Genomic DNA, 23,888 nt, shown 5'->3' with positions numbered 1-23,888 from the left:
GCATTCAGGTCAAGAAATAGAGCATTAACAGTACCTTGGAAACCTCTCTTATATGCCTTTCAAATCACTACCCACTTTCCCAAGGTTAACTGTTAATAATGATTCTAGCATCATAGATTAGTTTTGCATGTATGTATGAATTTGAGATAAATGAAATCGTAGTATATATGCTTTTCCATCTCATTTCTTTTGCTTAATGCTGTTTGTGAGATTTATGCATGTTTTGATATGTATAAGTTTGCATTGTCTTTTTAGTTTCATTAACTTCCTGAAAATTATGCCTTATCCATTTTAGAACTGAATTGCAGTAAAAAGTAGGAGCCTCTCTTTCCTCGCATTTTATAAAATGATCAGTTAAAAAATAAAAAGAGATAAGTAAAGAGTTGAGATGTCAGATTGTCTTGAAAATAAAATACTACTACTATTAATAATAATGGGTTCATTAATATTTAAAAAGGACTCTGTTTACTTGTTTTTGTACTTTGAATATATTAAGCTTTTTTATACATACCAAATTTCTCTTTGTTTTTTAGGAATTCTTATATGTGAGATAGTCATCACTTAAGCGAATCCTTCACCAATTATTTTATTTCAGCTTTAACTAACAATAGCTGTTATGCTCTGAAAGAGTAAAACATTAAGTAGTTTTAATCTCCTGGACAGTTTTGAGAATTAAATCTGTAATTTAATCTGGAACAGTTTTGAGTTTAATATCCTGGACAGCTTTGAGACCCATTACAAACTTGCATGAGTTCTGGTGTCCCAAGGCCAGGAAAAGAATCACTCTTACTGCAGCTGAGCAAAATGGTAAGCTCTGTACCAAACTGATGAAAAGCTTACCAAGTCCTCAAGAAGGCAATAAAATTTCTCAATGCTAATAGTTTAAAGGTCATCAAAGCACTTAAATGCTCAGAAATAGTAGTTCTTATTATCTCCAGATCCACTGGAATTTGATAGCTCATATAAATAAAACTGATTGAACAATATTCTTTGTCACTGTAGGCTCTATTGGGCCATAGAATAGAAAATGATGGAAATTTGCTTACAAGAATGTGAGAATACTTCTTAGAGACCAAATCCCACCCAAATCTAATAAATAGTGTTTGGCAGTAATTATCGATGGTATTGGAAGTAGTGTTAGTATATAAAATGGTAAGTTGCATATGATTTTTATGACATTATCAAAATGGAATAAATTTGTTTTTGCAAGGCAGAAGTCATAAAACACTAAGAAAAATATGAATATCAATTTCATTATAGAAATTCAGATTGCCTAATTATTAAATACAAAGCATTATTTTTCTTTTGTGATAATGCTGAAAGAGGAAAATCCTAAAGTTACAATAAACTTAGTAAATCCTAAATAACGGTGTGGAGAAACTGGTGTATATCCGTATTTGTACTGCTTTTGCTAGGTGCAAATTGTATTGACAGTGTTTCAAATTAGAGATGGAGAGGAAAGCTAATTTCCTTAAGGTAACTTACACAGATTTTGAGCATAGTCACATTTTGTAATAGAAACTAATTATTAAAATCCATGTCAGTCTTAAATAAATTTTTACAGATTGGAAGCATGAAGTTGGAGTGGTGGAAGAGAGTTGTGGTGGATGAATGTTTACTGTGATAGCATTTTACTGATCCTATAAATATCCCATCAAGAGATGAGATATTGTTAATGCAGTGTGATTTCTAAGCATCCTTCCTCAATGACATAGTGTATGCAGAACCTTATAAACAAAACTAATTATATTAAAAAAGGAAATTCTTTTCTGAACTTTAAATATTGGAGATAAATACTCATAAAATTAAGTAGAGATTAGAGGGTGTTTCAATTAGAAAAGTGACAAGCATTATAATTGTCTTTAAACAAATAAAATATAAATACAAGAAGCTATTCAAGTGACTACTTTAATTCCCGAATCTATAGCCAATTAAAGAAAAAAAATGTTGTAAACACAGCATTGAGGTTTTCCTAAGTTGTGATCGATAACTTTCCAAATTTACTTAAGAATTATTTGTAAAATGAGTATTAAATGTAGTTAAATCTAAGCTGAATTATACATATTTACTTGTCTATTTCATTTATTGATTCATTTACTCTTTCAAAAAATTATATACTCACTATATGCTAGATGCTGCTCTCTTAAAGAGTTTCTTTTAAAGTAGAAACTCTTATTCTACTTTAAAAATAACTAAACAAGAGAGAATAAATGTAAAATATAATGTTATGTAGTTGTTATAATATCTGTAATCTTAAAAAGTGGGAATCTCAAAAAATGGGAATCTGAAAAAGGGTGATATTATCTATGTATGTGCTTGTCCCAGTCTCAACTCTAGGGGCAGTTAGTTGATGAAACTGAAAAATTACACTCCAGGAATTGTCATTTTACTAACAGGGATTTATTAATGATAACTTCATAAACACTTCACATTTGGTAATGACGATGACGCATTCTTACTGATGGGCTCTTACGAATGAAATTGGGTAGTCAAAATGTATGGATTGGCTAAAATATTTTAGAGACACGCATACCTTGATATATTTTGGATATAGCCTTGTGATATACATTTCCAAGAATCATGGATATATAAGGAATCTTTAAGAAAGATTAAATTACTGACTTTATGCTATCTCTTCTCCATATGACTATGAATTTTGTAATTACTGAAACTTAGCAGAGGAGAACCTCAAAGTTGCTCTTTATCCCTTGCTATTTCCCTATTCTTCTCCACTCCCAAAGAATAACTGTGGTTTGGTAAGACTTAAAGTCATTATTGGCTACTCTGCTAATGATTGCAGGTTGCTGAGGGAGTTTCAACATTATAAATGGTCCTTATGGGGTTTCTCATTTTTCCTAAGTAAATTCTGCTGAAAGAGAACTGTCCATTCGTTTGTCTTTGTCTTAGTGGCCTTTGAGAAGTTGAGGTCAGGCAGCCTGGAGGAACTCCTTTCTAGGCACTGGGGAAATATTAGTCCTGTATTTTGTGCTTCCGTTTGCTTTAGTCCTTTCCCTCAGGTGGCTGCTCTTAGATGTCCACCGAGATCTAAGACTTTGGTTTCACATTTAGGATTTGGTGTAAAAACAAAGATAGAGTCATTTGCTCTGCCTTCAGTCTTGACCTTTCAAGCCTACCTAGAAGGAAAAAGGTTCTACATGAGATTTGACTTTTTGAAACCAACACCCTTAGTAGTTAATAAACAGTATTTTGCCTTATTACTAGTTAGTATGTAATCTCTGACACACTGAGGTGGGGAATCACTTGAGAAAGGGATTCAGATGTTTCTGTTTCCTTGGCGTAATTTTATCTTAAACAATTATCACCCTTTAATTGTAACGCCATATGCTCAAGAGTAATTACTAGAAGTAAAAACTTATTTCCTTCCTCTACAGAAATGTGTAGCTTAGTTGGGTTACTAAATAAACAAACAGGCTGGGTACAGTAGCTCACACCTGTAATCCCAGTGCTTTGGGAGACCAAGGTGGGAGGAATGCTTGAGGCCAGGAGTTTGAGACCAGCCTGGGCAATATAGCAAGACTAGTCTCTACAAGTAATAAGAAAAAAAGCCATGTGTGATGGCTTGCTCCTGTGGTCCTAAGCTCCTTGGGAGGCTGAGGTGGGAGGATTGCTTGAGCCAGGAGGTCAGGGATGCAGTGAGCTTAAGATCATGGCACTGCACTCCATAAGACACAAGAGTGAGACCCTGTCTTAAAAAAATAGAAAGAAAAATAAAGAGACTGAGACATTTATAAACAAATGTGAGACAATAAATTAAATGTGTGTACGTGTGTGTGTGTGTACTAAGTATGGAGGTGCATACAGTAGCACTTGCCACATGGTAGACTTTTAACAAATATTTGTGTGATAAAAGCATGAATTCATAATCCATGTGTTGTAAGTTATTCTCTTAAAATACCAAAACATAATTAAAAACAAAGAAGAATCCCAAAGTGTAAAGTAATGGATCAAAAAGATTTGCTGTTACTGTCCCCAGAATCAACGAGCATGAGGATAATGCAAAAGGATACAACATGTTAATTCATCTCTAAACATTTTTCTTGTTTTCTAGGTTTTGAGAATATGTTTTATCAATCTTGTGTATGTGTCACTGTTTTTTAGTCAATTATCTTACCATGCTAGTGGCTGAAGCACAGTAGGAATCAAAGATTTTTTAGTACTTAAATGTTAAAATACTTCCCCTATTTGGGTTACCTCTTAATTATGGAGGCATTTGTAATTGCTTCTCTCCAGATTTAGGATTAGTCGAAGAGTGAATGACGAGATATTTTCAATAAAGTGTTGTTATCCATAAGTAGCTAAATGGCCTTTCGATCATTTTTGTAATGAATATACTATTATGTCTTAAATTTAAATAGTGAAACATTAAGGATCTTTTCCTGTAAAAATTTTTTAGCTTGCAAGATTATGTCATTTACTCGTTGATTTATAACTGAAGTACTCTAATACAATGTTAATTTCAATGCGTGAATTACTTCATGATTTTCTACTTTGGGAGATGGTTTAAAGATCAACAGTTAGTAGGTGGCGTATGGTGGCATGCACTTGTAGTCCCAGTTACTTGAGAGGCTGAAGTGGGAGGATTGCTTGAGCCCAGGAGTTTGAATGCAGCCTGGTTAACACAGTGAGACTCCCATCTCTAAAAAAATGTTTTTAAACACCCACATCAGCAATTATTAATATTTTTTACTGTGTGTATTAGATTATGTAAATTAAAAGGGAAATCTAAATGAATGATCTTAAAATTAATTTTTTAACACAGCATTGAAGAAAAATTAACAAACATTGAACATTCTCTATATTACAGACACCCCTGCTAGAATCTAGGAATTCAGAAAGAAAAGGACTGTGCTTCAGGAACATTCACACAAGTGAGTTAAATATTTTGCTAGATTTAAAAAAATTATGTTAAAATAAACTTGAATTATATTTGTTTGGTTTTGTGGGGACCAAAGGCCAAAAGCTTGTTTTGAAAACACACTGAAAAGGGATGAATGATTTTTTAAATCAACTTATAGAAGTTCTGTTTGCTATGTTGAAATAAGTAGCACTTTTTTTGTCTCAAAATATGTTTGTTTCAAAATCCTCATGTTCTTTTATAAGCTGTTCTTTACTGAAACTAAACAAAAAAAAAAATAAAACAACTAAACAAAAGAATAAAAAAAGAAGCCTTACAGGAAACTATTATGCAGCATTGTGAAAATAGAGAACTTATTACAGTAGATTATTTAGACATAGCTCAGGTCATATTATGTATAATTTGAAACATTACATAACTGTAATAGGCATATCTCAAATGTTTATAAGTAAAAATTACTATGTGGGATGATAATGAATAAATAGAAATGTAAGGAAACCATGATCTTTGCTTTGGAAATACTTTTTCTTGACAATGTCATGTACTCAGATTTTAGATTCTAACTTAAATTGCATTTTTATTTCTGGCTAACATCCCTTACAGCCTGTAGCAATCACAGAGTAGATCGTCCAGAGTAAAAACAAAAAGCAGAGATGAAGTTAAAGGGCTTCCTGCTACATTTACTTGGCACAGAGTTTTATATCGACCCTCAGAGGTAGATGTGGGCACTAATCACTTCATCTTAGGGACTTTTCCTCAGCTCCTCAGAAACTGAATGTGTTAAGCATAGAGCACAATGATAAGAGCTCCATGCAGGCTCACTTGTTCATTCATTAATAATTTATTTATTACCAATATGTACTAAACACCCTTTTCTTATTGGTCAGACCACTTCCAGGATAATTTATGATTGTGTTAGCATTGCCTTTACTTGTGGTTTCTGGGGGAACCTTGTCAAATTATAATCCTATTCTACTTAATTTCCCTATTGGTGATCTGTATTAAAGTATGTCCTATCTTGACCATGGGATTTTCCCTCTCAGATTTTAAACATACAAATGGGCAATGAATTTTGTTTTTCAGAAGAGACACAATAAAGTACATTTATGTTCTCCACATTACAGGATATTATTTTGGTATATGCTGAGCCAGATTATCTCAAGGTCTATGTTATCAATAGGTGGGTATCTTTATTCTCTCAACGCCTTGTTTTAGAGAGGTACCTTATAGCTGTTCTGATTTTCAGTATGAAAGATCAATTGAATATTGCCCAAATTAAATGTAAAAAAGAGGAGAAGGGGACAAGCATTATTTGACTGTCTGCTATTATTAGTTCATTAGTTCAATTCTCAAGACAACTTTTTAAAAATTTTATGTGTTTAGTTATTTAATAGTTTTGAGGTGAGGTCTTGCTATGCTCTTCAAGCTGGTCTTGAACTATAAACAATTTTTTGAAGTAGAAATAATTATCCTCATTTTATTGGTAAGGTAAATTAAAAATTAGGTCATCTATAGGTCAGACTATAACTAACACTGCCATGGAGATACCATTCAAATCCAGTACCCTGTCATGTTATATCTCTTGCCCTGAATTAAATATCAATTGGAAAATGCATTGGATATCTAGAATTTCTCCTTGCTTACTGGAATTTTTTTTTTTCACAGAAAAACAACTTCTGAGGCTACATATCATAGCAGATTTTAAAATGACTTAATTACATTGTCTAGTTGCAATCACAGAGCTTTGGCTGGTGGTGCTTTCTGCCTTTAAATAATCATGTCTATTAATATTGCAGAGTGGGTTTGTCTCTTTCTGTAAACTAGGTTTAGGAATAAAATCTGATCGATTTTCAAACCAAATAATGTTTTTCATTGGAAAGGTACTACCCTACCTACTACCAAAGGTACTACGCTACCTACCCTTTGGTAATAGGTAGGGTAGTACCTTTCCAATGAACCCATACCATCTATTATATCCCATACTTCAGAATGACTGTATTTGGATGTAGAGTCTTTAAAGAGGTAATTAAGTTAAAATAAGGTCATTAAGGTGAGCCCAAATCCAAAATGACTGGTGTCCTTATGAGAAGAAAACATTAGGACAGAGAAACATTTAGAGGGAAGACCATGTGAAGACGCAGTGGGAAAGGTGCCATTTGGAAGTCAAGGAGAGAGACTCAGAAGAAACCTACCCTGCCAATACCTTGGTTTCTGACATCTAGCCTCCAGAATTTTAAGAAAATAAATTTCTATCATTTAAGCCACACTGTCTGTGGTACTTTGTTATCTTTATTAGGGGAGGCCTACCAAATTAATATACCATTTTATTTGATACTGTAGGAACTGAGATTTCCTGGCTCACATTTTCAAGTAGTTCTGCTTGGAAATCATTTATAAGATTTAGAAATCATCCATATTAAGATGTGGAAAGAGAAATGTAATTAGTCACCCAACATATTACATTATTATAAGTAGTTGTATTTGTAATGGGGTATTAAATAAACACCCTGAATGTTATATGAATATTTAGGGTCTCTCTATCATTAGGTTGCATGGATGATAACAAATCTGTGTACTATGTTGTTGTTGTTGTTGTTGTTTTTGAAATGGAATCTCACTCTGTTACCCAGTCTGAAGTGCAGTGGCACAGTCTGGGCTCACTGCAACCTCTGTCTCCTGAGTTTAAGTGATTCTTCTGCCTCAGCTTCCTGAGTAGCTGAGACTACAGGTGTGTGCCACCATGCCCGGCTAATTTTTGTATTTTTAGTAGAGACAGGGTTTCACCATATTGGCCAGGCTGGTCTGGAACTCATGACCTTGTGATCTGCCTGCCTCACCCTCCCAAAATGCTGGGATTATAGGCATGAGCCACTGCACTTGGCCCTGTACTATGTTGTTAACAGCATAAAGTAATAATTAGTAAGCCTGATATTATTTGACTATTGTTTATCAAATATCTATAAGATTGTATTTGAAGATAGTGAAAAAAATGCTTTCAATCTAAGATACCTCACCACCTGGTCCACCAACATGTTTAACATCACTGAGCTTATCACTTCTTTGCTACAGACTACTAAAGAGTTTTGTTAATATGCAAATTTTTCATCTAAGTAAAGCAACAAATTAGGTTTGAATTATTCATTAATATTGTTATACAAATTAGTTTAATAGATGATATAGCCAATTACTTAGCCTGTCCTTGCAGCCAGTGGGCATGTATTTTTTAATTTTATTTTTATTGATAAGTAATAATTATATATATTTATGAGGTACAATGTAATACTGTAATATATGTATACATCATGGACTCTGTAAATTATTTTAACTAGTATATTAATCACCTCACATATTTACCATTTCTTTGTAGTGAGAACATTTAAAATCCCCTCTTTCAGCAATTTTGAAATATATAACTTATTATAATTAACTCTAGTCACTGTGCTGTGCAACTGATCACCAGAATGCATTCCTACTCTCTAACTGAAACTTTATACCCTTTGACCAGCATTTCCCTTACCCTGCCCACCCCTCACAACCACCATTCTACTCTCTCTACTTTTATGAGTTCAAATGTTTAGATTCTACATATATGTGAGATTATGTGAAATTTATCTTTCTCTTTCACTTATCATTTATTTCACTTTCACTTATCATAAAATGATAAGTTTATTTCACTTATAATATCCTCTAGATTCATCCATATTGTCAGAAATGACAGAATTTTATTCTTTCAAAAGGCTAAGTAGTATTCAATCATATATATTTAAAACACATTTTAAAAAATTCACTCATCTTTTGATGGACACTTAAGTTTGTTTCCAAATCTTGGATATTGTGAATAATGTTGCAATAAACATGGGACTGCAGATATCTCTTCCACATACTGATTTCAAAGAAGATACACAAAAGGCCAACAGGTATATGAAAAACCAGTCACTATCTCTAATCATCAGGGAATTACAAGTTAAAACCACGAGATATCACTTCTCAACTATTAGAATGGCTATTATAAAAACGATGAAAGTTCACAACTGTTGGTGAGAGTGTGGAGAAAAGGGAACACTTGTACACTCTTGGTGGGAATGTCAAATAATACAGCCATTATTTAAACTAAAAAAAAAAAAAAGCAGGAAGGAGGTTTCCTAGATAGCTAAAATGGAATGACCGTGTGATCCAGCAATTCCACTTCTGAACATGTGTATTTTAATAGAGAATAGTTGAAGGCTGAGCTAGGCACAGCATACTGTGGTAAGGTACGGACAGAAGGAAGAGGAATATTAAAAAAAGAAATAGGTAGGCAAAGGGAGATACAGGCCAAAGCTTATTTGCTTTAAGCTGGAACTGACACCACATAAAAGTATGACAGGAAGTGTGGGTAAGTTCACCTTTTATAAATCAAAAGTAAACATGGAGAAGTGCTGAATATGGAATAGACATCTCTCATGTGGGAACAGAGTGGGCAGTTAATTCACAACACCAAGCCTCATATGATTGGTACCTTAAAGAAGCCATACCGTGCTTCATGAATTAAAACAGTTCCAGAAGGAAAAGTAAGGTACATACATATCCCAATTTGTTTGGGGCATTATTTATTTTCTCCCTTTGTCCCCTAGTTAGGTTAAACATATGACATCAACAGTATTTGATCATTTTAGCCTATAAATACAGCAATTTTTAAGTAGTTTAATCTAATATTAATAGTATCTCCTTTTGCTCTTGAGTGTCTGAGTTTGATAAAAAGTTATATGTATATATAGTTACCTTAATAAAATAGCCGTGGTATTATCGTTTTTCCTAGGATGTCTGGTAATAATTTTCCTTATTTCTTTTTAATTGGTGACTTTAATTAGTATATTTAGAAACGTTTTCCTTGCTGAAACATATACATACAGAATTGTATTGAGAGTAGGTAATGAGACAAATTATTCCCCCATAAAATATGAGTTTTAAGACCAGTAACAAGAAAATATTTTTAATTGATGTATTTAAAAGATTTGTGGTTTATAAATAATTTTTAATTATTATCTTTCCATAGGGTTCAAATGGAAATATCTTAAATGTAAAGATACATTTTACTATGTCTATAGGGCAAATCAATCATATTTCTTGCATAAAGGAGGCATTCTCCCTCTCACTACATGATAGAGCTGCTTCAAATTAGATTCTGGCAGGTATTGGAACCTCTCCTAGGACCACAACACAGGCAACATATAATTAACTTTGTCAGATGGCTAGCAGCTGGAACCAATTATGTAGCAATGCAGACATATACTACCTCTCATAAAGAGAATGGAAAAGTGCCTAATATAATAAATAAAATAATTTTTACAACCATGATAAATAACCATTACTGCTTCATGGTGTTTTTTTCTTTTAGTTATTCACTGTTTATGACTGAAAATAATCAATAATCTAAACTCCAGTGACTGAAATTGAATTACTAAGTCCCAATAAGCACTGAATCTATTTTTTACTTCTAGTATTGTTATTTCTGTCACTACGTGATTATTTTTTACATTTGTGTCTGTTTGTCCTTTATCATCAAATAAGTTAACAAAGTCTGGGAACTGCTTTTGAGTTAAGGTGAATGTCAACATTTCTCTGCTTAACTGGTATTAATTAGTTTTGCAAGGGCAGTTTTGCCTAACTTTTTCCACTAATCATTGTACTGCTGAAAAGGCAAAGAATAGTGAGAAGATGTATTGCCAATTCTCTTCTACTAGAGAAATTAATATACTTAAAAATGTAAAAATATAGACCTCTGCAAAGAAATTGCTCAACTACAGCAATCCCGTTGTGTGTGTGTGTGTGTGTGTGTGTGTGTGTGTGTGTGTGGTAGAGGGAATTTAGTCATATATTTTTGAAGCATCAACCAAGCTTACTTTTTAATATTAGAGGGTAAGTTGAAAATCCATTGGGGTTAGCTATTCTTTTTAAATTTGAGAGTCACTGGACTACTTAAATGTATTTGGTTGAACTTTTTTATTGACTTATGATATGGAATTATTATTTGTAAACATGTCTGTAAATCCTAATTGCAGAAATTAATGCCCTCATCATTTCTCAGTTACCTAAATAAAATTGATATCATACCCACACACCCACATCCATCTACCCCCCCAACACACTGAAAGTTAAATATCAGACCTTGGATTGGACTGTATTCTGTATGGTCAGGATTAGACTTTGAGTGACAGAGTCGGGTAATAAAAAGTTATTTGTGTTTCCCCAGGCAGATGACATTATTTCTTTCTAAAGCAAAGCTACAATTAGGACCCATCCTTAAGCTGTGAAGTCACAAGGTTATATAAAGTCCACAGGGAATTGAACTCTACTACATTTCACAACTATTATTAAGGACAGAATATAACATGAGGAGAAGCAAAACTCATAATGTAATTTTAAAATGTACGACTTCCAGTTTTATACAGGAAAAAAAGGCTAAACTACTATAGTATAAGAAGAAGTTGTTACTATGAAAGAAGGGAAACAAATATAGTTAAAATGTGGGGACAGATTTGAGTGCTCAATCTTTCATTTAGATTTTCACAAACAATTCTCACACCTTTTAATGTCTTCTGCATCATCAAAATACAGTTACCCACACTGCGCTCAGGTTGAAGTGGGCCCTCAAAGCCCATCTTACATTGCTCCTAATGCCTTTTTTGAGGGGGTCTTTAATTATTAATTGATCCATTAATTTATTATTTACTTTTCTGAGTGTCCTATTTGTTAGAGGCAAGTGCCAAGAGATGTGGAGAAGAAAAAAATATTGTAATCCTTCCATGCTAGGAACCCATAGTCTGAGAGTGGATACTACCGTGTAACCAAATAATTGGAAACACATGAAATATAGATATATAGGCAGTATAATGTGAGGGTACAATTGTTTGGGAGTTAGTGTGTGGTGATGAAGAATACAGACTTGATAGGGAACAAAACCAAATGGAAGTTCAAACTTCCCTACCTTCTAGCTTTTGAATTTTGTCCAGTCCTCAAACCTGTTTGATTCTCCATTTCCTACTTGTAAAATTGGTGCTTGTCCTGCCATATTGTTCTAAGGATTAGAGCAAATACATGCAAAGCACCAGGAATTTAACAGATTCAAGAAATAAATGCTATGCGATTCATATTAGGGTGAGGCCTGGTCTGCTGTGTCAGCAAGCAGTTTTGAAGTTTTCTTGTATTTGTTAGAAATCTTTTAAATATTTCTAAGCAGCAGAATGACAGGGTCAGAAGGACACTTTAGAAAGATTAGTCTGGCAACAGTGAACAAGAGAGATGGGAGGGGGAAGAACCTGGAGATCAGAGACAAGTTAAGAGACTATTGAAATAGTTCAGGCATGAAATTAAAAGGATCTGCACATAGAGGATAGAAGGCATCCCAGGTGACTAGATTGATAAAATGAAAAGGATTCTGCAAGGGAGATGAATGACACTTCTTTTTCAGAAGAATGGGCACTGGTATCCTTCAGGGAGAGGAGAACTAGCATTATCGTACCCCCAATAGTTGCTCACTATAAATTAGACATTTTGGACGCTTTAAGACACTGAAATATTCCAAAAATGAGGTATACACTGTTTCCTCATTTTTTAGACAAGAAAGCATTAGAAAGCTTAATTGACTTGCCCAAGGCCAAGGCCATACAGGTAGAAAGTGCTTAAGTAAGATTTAAACCCTGACCTTCTGTTGCTAGAATATATGAGCCACCTATTGTTACATTAACTTGTCTTCAGAAGCAATAGCGACTTCCCAATGTTGGGAAGTGACGGTAATAAAGTCAATAATAGAAATAAAGCAGGAAAAAGTTATTGGGATGGAAAGGCAACAGCTGACATTCTCCCTCACCAACCCACTGTAATACTCACCAGCAGAAAACATATAGCTCAGCTGGTATAAGGCTCTGTCCTCTGCTTTCCCCCACTGGGCTCCTCACCACCACCTTGTGCACACCCTGGCCTATGTTCTCAGTTCATCGTCACTATTTGAGGAGTATGGTTAAGGGGCATATGTAGCATATTCTACAGCGTTGAAAATTAATCAAGATCCCTTCAATTTTCATTCACTTCTAAATTCTAAGATGCTTGTTAGCTTATATTGAGGAGTTGGTCTCATACACTAGTTTGCCTCAATATCATTGTCTTTTTTTTTTTTTTTTTTGCACGATGCTTTGTGCATATTTGTTTTTTTTATTCCATAGATCTTAAATAATACTTGGGTTAAAGTGTGAACACCTCAAAACTCTGACAAGCAGTTGAGTCTAAAAGAAAGCTGAATCAATCCTACTTTAGTCTGTAATACACACATCAATCATCCATCATCTGGATTACCTCTCTGAATTACTTGCTAACTCACCCTGCTCTTTAAGAAAGGTTTAGTGAAACAATTAGAAATGTGGAATATGGAGCATTTGAGGAAAATCTGTGTTTATAAATAACAAATAGGAGAACTAGTAGACCATAATGAGAAAATGGGAAAGAACATGTTACATATTAAATTGAAAAATATCTAACATTTAAGGCAGCCACAGTAAAACCTGCTTCTCTATAGAGTATTTGCCATAGACACAACACAGTCTCATTTTTTGCTTGACATTTGTATAATTCGTTCGACTGCTGTAAAAAAGTCACCTAGATAGTGAACCTGGATATTTTATCAAGTCATGGAATAAATAGAATAAAGCATTGCCCTCACTTCTGCATAATGCTTCACCAGTTGGGTTTCGTAACAAAACTGTGGTTTTTTTGTTTGTTTGTTTTGTTTTGAAGGGGAGCCTAAATTAACAGCTACTACGTTAAAAAAAATGACATTTTGACTGACTGGAGTGATAAGAAGTCATTTGTTTAGCTGTTTGTTATGCTTTTAGGTAGGACCACACCTACACCCTCCTAGATACTTGGAAATGTATCCTAGATGTATTGACTATAAGGAATTGCATTTTATAGCCTTCCTATATTAACAGGACTTCTCAAGGGGGCAGTGAGAAGAAATTATTATAGCCTGTCTAAATCTCTCCCTATAACTTAGGTTCACTTCTTTCATGTTCTCCTGGTCATTATTTTGATATAATAACTTTCACCTACTTAGACAGGTGACCTTTACTGTAATATATTATGGGTTATCTTTTAGTATAGTTAAAAGCTCACAGGCCAGGAAAAATGCCAGTGTGCACAGGCTTCAGTGATACAGGAGAAATAGATATTTTTTGAACTATTGTTAAACTATTTTCTATTTCTTTCTGCATCTCCTAAAACAGTTTCATTTTGCAGGTACTATATCATATTCTTTACAACGAAACATTTTTTTCTTATTCTTTGACTTTACAGGGTATGTGAGACAAGCTTATTCTCTCATAGTAACTCTGGTCCTAGCACAAGGAGAAGTTTATAAGGGGACTTTTACCAACAGCTGTTTATTGTTTATTTCTGAGCCATCCCTGAGTACTTATGTGGGAAACCAACATTAGCAGGTAAAGATGAATAAGAAGACTGATAGGTAGTCAATTTTGTAATGTTCAGAAGCAATTCTCAGGGACTTTCTTAACAAAATCAGATACATCCTTATAGAAGAGCAAAGCTTGAAGACTGACTGTCAATCTCCAGAAGGAGAAGGAAATACTTGAAAACTCTCACAGTCTAAATGTATACCCAAGAATATGACAGATACATCATAGTAGCCTATACTGCTATATAATTTGGAATGCCTTGACATTTTCATTTTTTTTAACATTCATATTATATGGCAGTATATGAGGTTCTTGGTTTTTCAAATTAGTATTCTGAGCTCTGGTCTTGCCTCATACAGTGTATCCTCACCACTGCTACCTCTCACCTATGCTAGTACATTCATGTAACTCAGATAGCAACAATTCAAACAAATGATTAGCAATATAGCTTAGCAAATAATGTCAGTTCCCTATAAATTATTATAATGTCATTGAAACACTGGTTTTGAAGACTGTTTTATCAATAGTAAGACATGTTCATTGCATACATGTTGTTAGTGGGGTGGGGCTAAGAACAAGTGGTTGGAGTTACACTATAACTACTATTTAGCTATCTAAACATAGTGGATATAAGAAAAATGACTTAAAGATAAATCTCCATATGATAATGAAAATTGCCTCAAGGTGGTAGGATAATTAAAAACCATTTATTTACTCTCTTCTTTTTTTTTTCAAATGTACCATAACATGGCCATGTTGCTTTTGTAATTTTATAATGTCAATTATTTTAATAAGAATTACTTCTCAGTCACCTGCCCATGTGAGGAAGAAGAGAGAGGAGGAAGCAATTAATTCTGCCAGAAAAAAAATCAGATTGAAAATAAGCCTCTGAGTGAGTTATTCAATCATGGAAAGAACATGAAAAGAAAAGAGAGAAACGAGGGGAAATGCCAACACTGGAGTTGCAGGTGCCCAGGGTGGAGTCGGCTGTGGTACCTGAGGCAGTGTTGAGCAGTGTCAGGGGCTCAGCTGAGCTGGGAGAAAGAGCTGGGTTGCCAGATCTCAGATTAGCTGATTGAAGCCAAAACGGAAAGAAATGGGGAAGCTTTTGATGACTTACTGCCATGGTACAAGCAAGAGGGGATATTGGAGGATGTCCCGACTCCTCCTGTTCCACTTTCCCCCAAGGTGTTGCACATGGGCGGGGGCTCAGGTATCATAGCAGTTGTCTCGTTGTTGAGGGAGCCCAGGGCAAAAGGGCCAGAGGTGTTATGGGCCCCACTGGGGAAAAATGTCTTCAAGGTCTCTTTTTCCCACCTATCCCATAAGGAGGCCTTGGCAGAGGTACCTGAAGATGACGTCTGCCAAGGCCTCAGATAAAGACATCTAGAAATGAAACACATGGGCCAGGAATGCAAATATGCAGAGCAAGATGGGCCAGAGGGGCCTGAGTCCTTGACTGCAACTTTCCTTGGAAACTGTGGTGCCCTGGCTGTATACCGTATCTGATATGGGGAGGATACCTTTTCCACATGAGGCCTGCCAGGTAATGATTTTTTAATAATATATGGTTAGGACTGAAAAATAAAACATTTTCCAGAAGTTTAACTCCTTAAGTTGAGCTCAAATCCTGAAGGCTATCATTGGAATCTGGGGTCTCTGAGATTTTTAATCAGGGGAGTGATACAAAAAGTATGTTTTAGAAAGATAACTGGTGTGCATTGTGGAGAACAGACGGGAGACAGTTAAGGGCAGACACGGTAACACTACTTCTGTGTTCAGATGTGGGCATGATGAACTCATTTCCAAAAACATAAAGTAGTGTGTAAAGAAACTAAGAGAAAATGAATGACTTGCTGATGAGAATTAAAATGTCTCTTTCTTCTGCTTCTCTGAAGTAATTTAAATTCATTTTAAAGTTTTGCTTATAATCGCTGATATACCATTAGTACAGTTAAATCTTTCCAGCTGTCTATAAAGTATTTTACTCATTAAGGAAAGTATAGATGAAGTTGAATCTATACTATCTTAATTATGAATCATGTTATCCATTTTCAAAACTAGGTTTCATGGACTAATTTTATAAAAAAAGAAACACATGAAAAATTGCTTAAAGGTTTTCTTGACTAAGTTTGCATTTCTCAAGACATTTCTCAAGAGCAAGCTCAATAATTTGAAAGCCATCTGTTCTATAGACTAAAATAATACAGTCAAAGCAAGGAATTGAGAAAAAAAACTGGTATTCTCCCCATAGAGAAGAGAAAAATGAAAAAGTGGAATTCTACTGGAAATGTTGAAAACTCTTACTTATGACAAAGAATCCAACTGGAGAGACACTTATAATGCACATGTCTACAACCACAGACATTAATCAATGTATCATTTCCAGGTTGTGTTTAATATAAGAAGTAACTTGCACTCTCTTTGACCTAATATGTTTATTTCACCAATGTCAAGAAACATTGAGTTTAAAATACACTGGTTTATACAAACTTTTATCGCGTGGGTCAAATAATTTTGAAAACCAAATGTAAGGTTAAAGGACACCTTTATTTGAAAACTTTATAATTTAATTATTTTCATATTGTTAATAAGAAATTACCTTTTAGAATAATAAAATAGGCCTGAAACAATGAAAACCTTCAAGAAAAATAATGATCATATGTTATTAGAAGAATGGGTGGCTTTCAAGAATAAAGTCCAAAAGATTGTCAGAGAAACAGAGACTTCTTAGAAGACTCAAACATCTTTCATCACCCTGAGTTTGCTGCACAAAGAGCCATTAATCAGTACTACAGCTAAGAAAGTCCAGTTATTTAAGAGAATGCTTCTCCATTCAGTGAAAGAAGATTCTAAATGCAGCTGTAAGACCAATAACAAAATTCTTCGTGCATCAAAAGGGCTGCACAGACACACTGAATGTTTTGCTCTTCAAAAAAAAGTTGCCTAAAATAAGACATTCTCTTTTCACTAAGCATCTGTGTGGACACAGAAAATTCATTCATTAATTTAACAAGTTATTTATTCAGTTGCTCTTATGTGCCAGGCAGTGTTCTAGGCCTCACAGATACAGTGATGAGCTAGATAAACCTACCTGGAGCCTGTACTATCATGTAGGGCTAGAGATTAATCTCTGAAAAATAAGTATATAAATGTAATACATTCCAAATTAATAAATATGAGGAATAAATTAGATAATGTGGAAGGAAAATAAAAAAATCTCAGGACCCCAAACTCACTATGCAGAAGGGAAAAGTTAAGCCTGGAAACTGAGTTATGCAAGAAACTGCCTTTCCTTTTGTTACTAAACAGTCAGCTGCAAGATAGACGGGCCCATGTCTTTCGGGGGCCTCCCTTACCCTAACAAGGAAAACTAACAGTTTATCTTCACAAGTACAGGACAAAAACCAGACTGGAAATTATCCTTTTGCCCACCCCGAGACAAATGCAGATTGGGTAAGAGATGAATGCATAATTGACTGTTCTCCTACCACCTACTTTCACATGTAACATGGATTGAATGATTGCTAATGAAACCATGACAGGAATGTGATCAGTTATCTCACTACCTTCCTCCTTTTTTACCACTTTCCCCTCCTGGCCTGCTTTTTTCCCCCTTTAAATACTGAAGCCTTCAAAATCCTTTCTGGAAAAACTATGGGACACAGATCCTGTACCTGAACTCAGGTCCAGCTGCTCACTGATCGAAAAGCTGAATACGCAAGAGATGAGGTATGCTAGAAGGAAAGCAGTTTTGTTCAAATGCCAGCAGTTGAGGAGATGGTTAGGCTCTTGCATCCAAAAACCATCTCAAATGACTGAGGGGATTTAAAAAGGGAAACTTGGTATAGGGAACATGCAGCAGTGCTGCAGGGTGCAGGTCTGCATGTTTTGTTTTGAGGGCTATCTAGAGTTATTGTCCACCTGGAGTGCAGGCTCGTGCCATCTTGGTTGTGGCCAGGTTGTAGATTAATGATTTTGAGGTAATCTCCCAGTTGTGGAGAGTTCTGCAGCTTGGTATCCATGGCTGATTTAATCTCAAGATTAGCCTCTGACTTTTTTTTTTTTTTTTTTTTAAACAGAGTCTTGCTCTGTTGCCCAGACTGGAGTGCAATGGCATGATCTCCACTCACTGCAATCTCCACCTCCCGGGTTCAGGCAATTCTCCTGCCTCAGCCTTCCAAGTAGCTGGCACTACAGGCATGTGCCACTATGCCCAGCTAATTTTTTGTATTTTTAATAGAGACAGGGTTTCACCGTATTGGCCAGGATGGTCTTAATCTCCTGACCTGGTGATCCACCTGCCTCAGCCTCCCAAAATGCTGGGATTACAGGCGTGAGCCACCGCGCCTGGCTCTTAGCCTCTGAAAATTTTAAGCATATAGTTAGATAAGCATGCCTGGTGTAAGGAAGTGTCTGGTAGGAAAGTGAAGGAAACAGAATATCTCAAAGTACATTTCAAGATTATATTCTAAGACTAGAAAAAGGGTTAAAATGCATTTTAAAGCTAAAATACTTGGTTACAACCCTACTAAGACTTGTGTCTCCTTTTCCAGGTATATTCTCAACCTTGACAAAAAGCAAAACAAAACAACAAAAGCAAAAACAAAAACCTCTAAGTTTATTGAGACCTCTTTCAGATGCTGTTTTTAGTTTACAATAGAGATAGGGTGTTGCTGAATGGAAGGGTGGAAGAGGCTGCTTTCTATGGGTTGGCCCAGAAAGATTTCTAAGGAGATGATGAATTCTAAAGATATTTTAAAAATTGAATGGACACAGGAAATTTTACCACAAAATGTGGCTCTCTGATATAATGAGAACTTTGAATTAAAAATCCTTAGAGATCAGCATGAGCTGGAAGAGACTCTTCATCTGCCTACATAAAGGTAGGACTGACCCACCACGGAGATCAATTATTCTTGTTCCCCTCCCTGTTATCTTATTACCCTTTACTGGAAGGAAGACCAAGAATGTAATCACACCAGAATGGGCCTGATACGGTTTGACTGTGTAGCCACCCAAATCTCATCTTGAATTGTAGCCCCTACAATTCCCACATGTCATGGGAGGGACCCAGTAGGAGGTAATTGAATCTTGGACGTGGGTCTTTCCCATGCTGTTCTCGTGATAGTGAATAACTCTCACAAGATCTGATGGTTTTATAAAGAGGAGTTCCTCTGCACAAGCTTGCTCTTCCTGCTGCCATGTAAGATGTGACTTGCTCCTCCTTGCCTTCCACCATGATTGTGAGGCCTCCCTAGCCACATGGAACTGTGAGTCCATTAAACCTCTTTTTCCTTATAAATTACCCAATCTCCAGTATGTCTTTGTTAGCAGTATGAAAACAGACTACTACAGGGCCCTTTTTTTTTTTTTTTTGACAAAATGTGGACTGTCTCCAAGGATCATTTAAATTCCAAAGAGAACTATTTATAAGTTAATTTCTGTTCCCCAATGCAATCATTCTCCCTAGTAATCATTTATTGACCTCCCCCCCACAATAGAATTCCTCTTCTCCTGGTCCTAAAACCTATTTGCCAGGATCCAAGACCTCAATCTTTCTGTGACCTCAATATGGTGTATAAACTTTTGGCCACTATTGGGATATGGAGCAATCACTGTGATTCTCCTTGTGCACACAGTTAAATACATTTGTACATCTTTCTTATTAATCTGCCTCATTGTGAGCTGATATTTCAGCAAAACTTCAGATGGCTAAGGGCCTTGCCCCCCACAGAAAGACTTCAAAATTAAAAAAGATATTTTCGATGACTAGATTTTAGGAGTGAAGAAGAATTAGAGTGACACGTAGATTTCTGGCTTAAGTAATTGAGTAGAGGGTTGAGTAATATATTAGAAAATTTATGAAGCAAAGTAGATTTAAAAGAAAAAGATATTGAGTTGGGTTGTGGGCACAGAATTTGAAAAGTCCTATACCTAACATTTGCCAAGACTGTGGCAAGAGTATAGATGGAAACTCACATGCCACATTTCTAAATATCTAAAAGTCAAATGTTAAGCTAAAAAAAATAAACCTGCTTAAAAAGTCCTATAATGCTATCATAAAAATTATGTCTTCTTGAGAGAAAATTTCTATTTCGTGTCTTTTTAATCTTTTTCCTTTTCTGGGCTATACTTTTGTATTTGTTGGTTACTGTCACAACGTTGAATGGTACTAGCTGAATTATGTAAATGATTGAAAATAAAATATAATTCTCTTCAAAGTGTGTGCAATGTGAATGTACCTACATAAAAAATGTAAATTAACATGAATGAATGGAAAAAATATTAAAAATATGTATTTTTAAAGTTAATTTTCTAAAACAATCAAAATAATTAAAATGAAATATAAAGTACATTAAATAAATATACAATTTTGAAATAAAATTACAAAATAAAGTTTTAAGAAATGTAATTAGATATTATTAGACATTTTTACAAAAACCAAACTTTTGCATTTATATGACACTATATTCATCTAATTGTCAGTAAAAATTGGTATCATGTTTCATGCAAATTATTTTTATCTACATACTGATAATTCCTTAAGTGTTGCAAATACTATGCTAATTCCTCAGAACCTTCAGAAAGATATTTAAAAAAAGAAAAAAGATACTTGGTAATACTGGGATATGCTACTCTTTTAGATATTCTGAGGTGGGATTTTACAAGAAAATTACATCTGTTTTTTTCTCTTATCTAACTGCTTTTACAGCTCAAATCCTTTTTGTCTGAAGCAGCATCTGTCTCTCACTCTAACAGAAGAATGTTCCTACACAGTTGCCTTTTGTTTTGAAGATACAGGACAGGATGAGGGGAGATGAAATTACCTGGGAACTTTACAATGTTAGGAGTACAGATGTTTAAGGTTATAGGTTGTGCTATACAGCACTAAGCAGCCAATCCCAAATGACAGAGGCACTCTTGTGTTTTTTGGTACTGTGTGTGTGTGTGTGTGTGCGCGCATGTGTATGTGTGAGAGAGAGAGAAAAAAAGAGAGAAAAGAGAGTAGGAGAGATGTGGGATGTTTGAAATTACAAGGCCCAGGAAAAATACTTTTCTGGTCTGGATGTAAATATTGTATTAAATTTTAAATATCTATGGAATATCTGGCTAGAAGTTTCTAGAAGGAATTAGCCCTTAGAGATCTAGATTAAGAACACATATTTAGAAGTCACCAATGTATAGGCAGCAACTGAGGGGTTATATAAAAATAAAATCACTAAGAACTTATAGAATAAGAATAGAAGGACAGAAGGGTATGAAGAAACATAAGAGAACACCAACATTTTAGAGAGCCAGAGAAGTAAGAACAGACAAAAGAATAATGAAAAACTTAATAGAGAGCCACCACCTAAATCTACAGAAAAGTTGATGAGGATGAGAGCTGCAAGAAGACAACAATTAGAATGCATCTGTTATTTAAATCTTATACCTATGAATCTACCCTTTGATACTAGGGTACAAAATTTGAAATAACTTTAGGCCTGGGGAATCTGTTGTTAAGAGTCGTGCAAGAAAGAATAAATTGTTAATCAAAAAGATTTCTGATGAATGTGTCAAGATGAGTAGAAGAGGATAAAAACATCCTTATTTTTTTTCTTATTTCAATCAAAAAATCTAGTAATATAAAGAAACAATTAGACCTGATGACATAAAGGATATATATCCATATTGTAGCAATCTAGTGCTTCCCAAGAAGAGAAGCACTTATTCCCATTTAAGTGAAAACAAGTTGACAGTGTTAATTTGCAGCCAGTTAGGCAACTCATGCTATCAAAATATTGTTAACTGGAGAATGACAAGGTTTATACATTTGGAAAGGAGAGCTTCAGTTCTCATAAAGTGTTGCAGCCTGCTGTGTGGCCATTCAGACCAGGTTGGGAATAGCATAGCCTCTGGCCAGAAGATGAAAACATATACTTTGAGGGAACAGGAATTTATGCTGAGTGGGGTAGGCAAATATGCATATTTAATAAGCCACAAGAGTGTTGCGGGAAGCCAAGGACTCTGAATGGAGGGACTGGCTGGAGCCAAGGCAGAAGAACATAAATTGTGAAGATTTCATGGACATTTATCAGTTCTCAAAATTAATACTTTTATAATTTATTATGCCTGTCTTTACTGCAATCTCTGAACATAAATTGTGAAGATTTAATGGACATTTATCACTTCCCCAATCAATACTCTTATAATTTCTAATGCCTGTCTTTACTTTAATCTCTTAATCACGTTATCTTTGTAAGCTGAAAATGTACGTCACCTTAGGGTGACTATTGTACAAATGAATTGTAAAACATGTGTTTGAACAATATGAAATCAGTGTACCCTACAAAAGAACAGAATAACATTGATTTTCAGGGAACAAGGGAAGATAATCATAAGGTCTAACTGCCTGCAGGGTTGGGCAGACTAGAGCCATATTTTTCTTCTCGCAGAAAGCCTATAGATGGATGTGCGAGTAGGAGAAATATTGCTGAATTCTTTTCTCAGCAAGGAATGACCCTGGGGAAGGAATGCATTCCTGTGGGTAGGTCTATAGATGGCTGTTGTGAGAGTGTCTGTCTTATGCGGTTGAGATAAGGACTGAAATATGCCCTGGTCTCCTTCAGTACCCTCAGGATTACTAGGATTGGGAAATTCCAGCCTGTTAAATTCTAGTCAGACCGGTTGTGTGCTCTTGAACCCTGTTTCTTATTAAGATGGTTATCAAGACCATGTGTGCACAGCAGGACATAGACCCTCATAGGTAATTCTAATTTTGCCTTCACCTTGTGATCTTTATTGCCCTTTGAAGTGTGTGATCCTTGTGACCTACTCCCTGTTCGTACACCCCCTCCTGTTTTACAATCCATAATAAAAACTTGCTGGTTTTGCAGCTTGGGGTCGTCATCATGTTCCTACCAATGGGATGACACCCCCAGAGGCCCAGCTGTAGAATTTCTCTCTTTGTACTCTTTCTCTTTATTTCTCAGACCGGCTGACACTTATGGAAAATAGAAAGAACCTACATTGAAATACTGGGGGCTGATACAAGAGAAGTCATGAATATTTATGAAAGGAGAAATTGCACATGCACAGGTAGCTACGTGTTTCTTTGTGTGTTGCATGTACATAAAATGAAGTCATTAGCATGATCCCAGGGTAGAGTGTTTGGCTCTCTGATGTCAAAAGGTGAAATAGAGGACATGAAAATCCTCGGTGTATCCTCTATAGACTGGCCAGAACCACTCCGTGATAGGTAGTCTCTTACCAGGAAGGAATGCCAGATGGTGGTTGTACTGAAACCACAAAAGGAAGAGGCAATCAGGAGGTTGGTTGAAATCAGTGGCAGAGTCTTTTGAAAGGGCTGGTTTCTGTTTAGCCCTTAGGGAAGAAGACCTAATGGTGACTAGTGAGAGAGTATAAGCAGGTGTGTTTGACCTCCCATCCTGTCAAGTCCAGCAGCTCAGCTTCCAAGATTTCTCTGGGGTTCTCTTGGCCAAGAGACTCTGCTCAAGTCAGCTGGGGGCACTTAGAATTTTCTTTTTATTTCTCAATAAAAACCAAAAGATCACTTTCATCTA

Source organism: Trachypithecus francoisi, unplaced genomic scaffold, assembly GCF_009764315.1.
Source record: "Trachypithecus francoisi isolate TF-2019V2 unplaced genomic scaffold, Tfra_2.0 Lachesis_group7, whole genome shotgun sequence".
Lineage (NCBI taxonomy): Eukaryota > Metazoa > Chordata > Mammalia > Primates > Cercopithecidae > Trachypithecus > Trachypithecus francoisi.
The sequence above is the reverse complement of the archived record's forward strand: the minus strand, read 5'-3'. Positions refer to the sequence as shown.